The 7,603-nt window shown below is 40.0% G+C and overlaps 1 long non-coding RNA gene across 1 annotated transcript in view; it reads left to right on the top strand.

Moving 5' to 3' along the window:
* Positions 1-4,808: 4,808 nt before the first annotated feature.
* Positions 4,809-7,603, top strand: part of LOC144339542 (uncharacterized) — a 32,532-nt gene continuing 29,737 nt past the window's right edge. The window contains exon 1 of the long non-coding RNA XR_013414581.1: positions 4,809-6,287. This is a non-coding gene — a long non-coding RNA (uncharacterized LOC144339542). The remainder of the gene's footprint in view (positions 6,288-7,603) is intronic.

Raw genomic sequence — 7,603 nt, 5'->3', positions numbered from 1 at the left:
TGGTTTTTCACAATGTATTCCAGAATTCTGTTATCCATAACTCAAACCTCCCCCAAACTTGGCCTTTTAAAATTATTTCGTCTACTCCCCTCAAATACTCTTTCTATCGCGTATGATTTATTGATTCATGTATTCACTCATTTAACAAACACAACTGCCATCTTTCCTTGGCCTAGGCATGGTGAAGGTACAAAGAGGACTGAGACAAAGTTTCTTCTCCACAGAGCTTCGAATTTAGTAAGAGAGAAAAACATCCACTGCATTTATACAGAGGAAAGCTACATTGATTCAAATTACAAATTTGTATGTACACAGAGGATAGACAACTTACTCAGCCTGGGGGATTCAGGGAAGGTTTCACTGAGGAGGTGGATTTAGATTTAGGTTTCAAAGAATGCAGAAGAGTAACATATGCGTATGTAATTAGAGCATATAAAATGGCTATAACTACAACTTTTATTTATAGCAGTTTATAGTACACTTACCTACATTCATCACTATCACTGTTGTATGTAAGTATACCATTACCAGGAGGCTGAGGCAAGAGAATGGCATGAATCCAAGAGGCGGAGCTTGCAGTGAGCCGAGATCACACCACTGCCTCCAGCCTAGGTGACAGAGCGAGACTCCATCTCAAAAAAAAAAAAAAAGTATACCATTATAGTATTGCAGCGCAGTTGGCCTTCCATATCAGTAGGTTCTACATCCACCAATTCAACCAACTGTGGATCAAAAATATTTGAAAAAATGAACAATAAAAAATAACAATAAGACAACTAAAAATAATACAAATGTTAAAAGCTGTACCCTATAGCACCTATTTACATAGCATTTCCATTGTATTAGGTATTATAAGTAATCTAGAGATGATTTAAAGTATACATGAGGATGTGCATACATTATATGAAAATACTATGCCATTTTATATAAGGGACTTGAATGTCTGCAGATTTTGGTATCTGTGGGCGGGGGAGGGGGTCCTGGAACCAACCCTCTGTGGATAGCAAGGAACAGTTTTAAGGTTAGGATTTAATTAAGATTTATATTTGTAACTCCAACAATATCTAGGACAATGTCTGGTGTGCAGTAAGTGTTTGATGAATAAATGGGTACTGATGAGGATGATGCCTATCAGAAAGTCATAGTCACAAGAGTTTGCTCTTACCTTTTATGTCAGTGACAGGATAAACAAATACGATGTGATGTAATTTATCCTCATTGCTGTCCAGTGAGTCAGTAAGAGAACTGAATAAGAACTCAACAGTATTTTTTCATTTCCGCTTCTTCAGTTTCATCCACACAGCAGAGCCAGTCTCAAAAGATATCCATTTTTGTGCCAATTCATTATAATTTAAATAGAATAACTAATGGATGAGAACCACTGTACACATAACAAATTAAAAATGAAGGTATTTAATTTCTTGTGTGGATTTTACTTATTCCATTTACTTTCCTCAGATTGATCTCAAATATCTCAAGCAATTGAATCAGGCAGAAAATATATATATCTCACACTGTTATCTTCAATGACAGTGGCAGTCTGAATGAATTTTATTGAAAGTAATTTAGCATTGACTGGTTAAATATACAAACTACTCATCTAAATCAGAGATAGTGCTGGACTACTTCAAATTAGAGACAAAAAACAAATATTTGGAGATTACATCACAAATTGGAACTGTCTTAGAAGGCAGTTCAAATGTAAAAATGAAATAAATTATTTAGATTTAAAATGTTATACTCCATCCATCAGTGACAAAAGCAGCTGCACTTTCTCTGTCTGATCATAACAATAGAAAACAAACTAGTTATTTTTTAACAGACAAATTGAGGAAAGATATGTCTTCTTAGCTCCATTCTTTTGCCCCATCGAAAGTATACTTTTGAAGAGGTATTCTGGTGATCTCTAATCCAGGCAGTAACTATACTGAGAAAAAAGTATCCTGACCTGTAGTGTAGTTGAACTTTTAACTACCTTTATTTATTTATTTATTTTTATTATTTTTTTTTTTAATTTTTTTTTTTTTTTTTTTGAGACGGAGTCTCGCTCTGTCGCCCAGGCTGGAGTGCAGTGGCCGGATCTCTGCTCACTGCAAGCTCCGCCTCCCGGGTTTTTACGCCATTCTCCTGCCTCAGCCTCCCGAGTAGCCGGGACTACAGGCGCCCGCCACCTCGCCCGGCTAGTTTTTTGTATTTTTTAGTAGAGACGGGGTTTCACCGTGTTAGCCAGGATGGTCTCGATCTCCTGACCTCGTGATCCGCCCGTCTCGGCCTCCCAAAGTGCTGGGATTACAGGCTTGAGCCACCGCGCCCGGCCGAACTTTTAACTACCTTTAAAGACCAGACAGGAATTCTCTGGCATTTTTCCTGAGACTTTTAATGTTTAACTTTGGGTTGTGCCCCTTGGGGAAAGAATATGGAGGGGGTATAGCCTGGTATTTAAGAATGTAGCCTCTGGAGGCAGAAGCCTGTTTAGATCTTATAAACACCTAAGGGTTGCTATTGTTAAAGTTACAACTATACCTGATTATGGTAGCAGTGTTGAGGAAATTCCTACTGGGGACCCCAGTCAACAAATTTTTTAAATTTTTTTTAAATTTTTGGGACTTTTTTAGAAACAGGGTCTCACCCCGTCACCCAGGCTGGAGAGCAGCAGTGTGATCGCGGCTCACCACAAGCCTCAAACTCCTAGGCTCAAGCTATCCTCCCACCTCAGCTTTCTGTGTAGCTAGGACTACAGTTGCATGCCACCACACCCACCTAATTTTTTTATTTCTCTTTTGTAGAGACAAGGTCTCGCTATGTTGCCCAGACTGGTCTCAGACTCCTGAGCTCAGGAGATCCCCTTTCCTTGGCCTCCCAAAGCCCTGGTATTACGAGCATGAGCCACCACACTCATGGCTAACAATTTTTTTGATCACCTGAATTTCTCTGATTCACATACTATCACAGATCATTTCCCCTTACTGTGCCATAAAATAATTACCCGAATGATGAAATCTTTACATTTTCAAATTCAAGGAGTTCCCAGTGGCCAATAATCCCAAAGCAACCAAGATTCGTCTTGATGTTGTTCTGTTTTTCTAAAGAATCTCACACATGTTCTGTTTTTCTAAAGAATCTCACACATCATCCACACCAGCTCTACATTTGTGGGCTTGCTATGTTTGAGGCACTACAGGACTTTGTGCAGGGCGTCAAAGATGAATGAGACCAGTTCCTGCTGGTAAGGATCTCCAGATGTGCAATGACGTGAGGGGCTACTGTCTGTGCACGCTATGATGAGGTAAAGTGCCACAACAGAAGTCCTGTCTGCAAAGGGTTCTCGATGGCTGGATGCCTGCCTGGAGCTCCGATCTCATCCTGCATTCTTCTCCCCTCTCTCTCGCTCACTGACATGTTCCAGAGCACTGGCCTCCAGTATGACTTTACAGCACATCAAGGCTGCTCCACTGTCAGCAACTGACACTTCCTTCTTCCTGGACTCTTCTTCCCTGTGAAATTTAAAAGGTTGATTTCTCTCCATCTTCCAGGTCTCAGCTAAAGTATTCCTCTTCACGGATAGCATCCTTACTATCTAGTATTAAGTAGCTTGCTCTATCACTTTATTCTTGCTGCTGTAACAAATTACCACAAGTTCAGTGGCCCACAACAACTTGAATTTATAGTCCTTTTTTAAAACTATTTTTTTATTTTAGAGACACAGTCTTGCAATGTTGGCCAGGTTTGTCTTGAACTCCTGGCTTCAAGCAGTCCTCCACCTCAATCTCCCAAAGTGCTAAGATTATAAGCATGAGCCACCATGCCTGGCCCTTAATTTATAATTATATAGACCTTTAGGTTATAAGGTTGACATTAGCTTCACTGGGTTAAGATCAAGGTGTCAGTGGAACTGTGTTTCTTTCTAGACAATCTTGAGAGAAATCAGTTTCCTTGCCTTTTTCAATGTCAGGAAGAAAATATAATTTTCTTCATCCCTCAAATGTTTGTAGTTGGGACAGACCCTTATAACAAAAGAGACATCATCAAGAGAAAAACAGTTTATTTTAAAATACAGTGCATATCACACAGGACAAACCTCAATGAAAGGTATAGTGGTCCTTTCTTATCTGCAAGTGATATGTTCCAAGACCCCTTCTAGATGCCTCAAACGTGGATAGTACTGAACCCTACTGTATTCGTGCATTCTCACACTGCTATAAAGAACTACTTGAGACTGCGTAATTTATAAAGAAAAGAGGTTTAATTGTCTCGCAGTTCCACCAGCTGTACAGGAAGCATGACTGGAATGGCCTCAGGGAACTTAGAATCATGGCAGAAAGTGAAGGGAAGGCAGACACGTCTTCACATGGCAGCAGGAGACAGAGAGAGAGGGGGGAAGTGCTACATACTTTTGAACAACCAGATCTTGTGAGAACTCGCTATTATGAGAACAGTAGAGGGGAAATCCATCCCCATGATCCAATCACCTCTCACCAGGTCCCTACCCCAACGTTAGAGATTACAATGCAGCATGAGATTTGGGTGAGGACACAGAGCCAAATCATGTCACCTACATATGCTGTTCTTTCCTATACATATATACTTATAATAGTACATTAGGAAAGAGTAAGAGATTAACACCAATAACTAATAATAAAATAAGACAATTATAACAATATATCCTAATAAAAATTATATGACTGTGATCTCAATCTCTCTCTCCCTCTCTCTCTCTCAAAATATCTTATTGTACTACCACACTCAGCTTTTTTTTTTTTTTTTTTTTTTTTGAGACAGAGTACCACCCTGTTGTTCAGGCTGGAGTTCAACGGCACAATCTCGGCTCACTGCAACCTCTGCCTCCCCAGTTCAAGTGATTCTCCTATCTCAGCCGCCTGAGTAGCTGAGATTACAGGCATACACCACCACACCCGGCTAATTTTTGTGTTTTTAGTAGAGGCAGGATTTCACCATGTTGGCCAGACGGGTCTCGAAACCCTGGCCTTAAGTGATCTGCCAACCTCGGCCTCCCAAAGTGTTGGGATTACAGACGTGAGCCACCACACCTAGTCTATACGCAGCTATTTTTTAATCGCAGTTGACAGTAGGTAATTGAAACCATGAAAAGCAAAACTGTGGATAAGGAGAAACTACTGTAATTCAAGGCAGTGGCTTAGAACTCTGGCTTATTTGGCATGTTTAACAAAGAACAATAAATCTATAGAGAAAAGACAGGATAAAGTAAAGGGGAGGAAAGAGAGAGGAGAATTCCTCCACTGCCACTTCTTAATTGCCTTTAGCTCAGCAATAATTTTTATAACAAGGAGGCATATTTTGGGGTGACATTTCTAAGACACTGCATTCCTTGGCTTGTGGCCCCTTCCCACCATCTTCTCTGCCTCTTCCATCACCATCACTCTCTTTCTCTCCCAACTCCTCTCTCTCTGACGAAAGCTGGGAAAGTTTTCCATTTTAAAGGACTTGTGATTAGGTTAAATTCACCTGAATAATCTAGCATTATCTGCCCATTTTAAGCTTCTTCACTTTAATCACATTGGCAAAATCCTTTTTGCCATATAAGGGAATATATTCACAGGTTTCTGGGGGCTGGTTATTCTACCTATCATTCTTAACCTTCGCCTAGTTTCTCTCTATTTCGTTGCCATTTTTTAATGTCTTTGGTTTTTCTTTGAGATAGCATCTCACGCAGTCACCCAGGCTCAAGTGCAGTACAGCAATCACAGCTCACAGTAGCCTCAGCTAATTTTCTTTATTCTTTGTAGAGCAGGGTCTCACTGTGTGGCCTAGGCTGGTCTCAAACTTCTGGCCTCCCACCTTGAGCACTCAAAGTTCTGGATTACAGACATGAGCCACTTTGCCGGGTCACTTGTTTCTTGTTATTTTGTATAGCACTATAGGAAATTATCTTGTTTACTAATTTATAATTTACTTATTTTTATATATTTAGTCCATGAAAAGCCATCCTTCCACCTTTTTTCCCCTGTGCTAGTCTGTAATCTTCTTAAGAATCAGAACTTGAGCTACATTGATCGCAGTAGCATCCCCAGCCCCTAGAGTGACTACTGGTAGAAATTATTCTTAAATAAATAAATAAACTAAATTTTTATAACTGGTATAAGCTTTAGAGAGGAGGCACAGCTTAAGTTGCTTGAAGATAAGTAAGAAAATTATTGGGTGACAATCAGAGAGACTTTCCAGTATGTGCAAGAAAGAACAGGATCACCACAGAATGACGGTACAACGGTGCTCTTGGAGGAGGCCAAGGATGCGAGAGGCTGAAAAAAGTAAGTTGGAGCCAAATCACTAACAACTGCTTAGAAATAATAAGAAATATATAACAAGAAATGTTGAATGATTTTACATGGAAAAGCAACTTGATTAACTTTGCATTTTAAATACTTCATATCCCTGGTGTCATAGTCAAAGAAGATTGCTTGGAGGGAGGCCAAGTGGGAGGCTGGGAAGCAAGTTTTTTTTTCTGTCTTCCAAGTTTTTTTTTCTGTCTTCCAAGGTTTAGCTGTTTAATCCGATGAACTAATGAATGCCAAATCGTTAATCGAAAATTGCTAATAGAAAATCCATCTCTTTATTTAGGTAATGTGTATTATGGTAGTTGACACTGGAGATAATATTCTTTCCCCTACCAAGTGGGGAAGACTTTTGGCAACATACCAAGCAGCCTTCTTAAGAGTTTTTTTTTTTTTTTTTAAATCTTGAAGGACAAGTTATATAAAGTCCACTGCTATAATAATTTCTTTTCTTTTTTTTCTTTTTTAAGACAGAGTCTCCGTTTGTCACCCAGGCTGGAGTACAGTGGCGCGATCTCGGCTCACTGCAAGCTCCGCCTTCCGGGTCCACGCCGTTCTCCTGCCTCAGCCTCCGAGTAGCTGGGACTACGGGCGCCCGCTACCTTGCCCGGCTAGGTTTTGTATTTTTAGCAGAGACGGGGTTTCACCGTGTTAGCCAGGATGGTCTCGATCTCCTGACCTCGTGATCCGCCCGTCTCGGCCTCCCAAAGTGCAGGAATTACAGGCATGAGCCACCGCGCCCGGCCCCGGCCTAATAATTCCTTTAAAAACCAAAAGATTCAGTTGTATATGTTCCAGTCTAGCAGTGTCATACAAAGTTACATTTGGAAAGATATTCAAGCAGTCTCTTTCTCTCTTGCTCCCATTTTACAATGGTATAAACAAAACAAAACATTGCCAAATGATGACGGCTTATACTTAAGCGGTAAGAAAGAATAAAAGACGCCATCAAACTTTCAAGTGTGGGCGAAATGAGTAATGAGGGTTTTGAAAGGAGAAATGGCAGCAGGAAAATCTGATAGACTCTCAAAGTCTAGAGATGATGTGTTTGGTTTTAAGCACTTGATTTCATGTTCTATCCTCCCTTCATCCCATTTCCTGTTCAGAAAACAGTATGCACAAACACAAACACTGTATTTGGGAAGTTATGGACTTACTTCCTAACTGAAGAATTTCATGTGAGAAAGGCTTTAGTTAATAACATATCAGCGTTGATTCATTAATTGCTACCAACGCATTACACTAATGCAAGATGTTAATAGGAGAAACTATGTTTGTAGGAATAATGTCAT

Source organism: Macaca mulatta, chromosome 2 (assembly GCF_049350105.2).
Source record: "Macaca mulatta isolate MMU2019108-1 chromosome 2, T2T-MMU8v2.0, whole genome shotgun sequence".
NCBI classification, from domain to species: domain Eukaryota; kingdom Metazoa; phylum Chordata; class Mammalia; order Primates; family Cercopithecidae; genus Macaca; species Macaca mulatta.
This window is presented reverse-complemented; position numbering and strand designations above follow the sequence as displayed.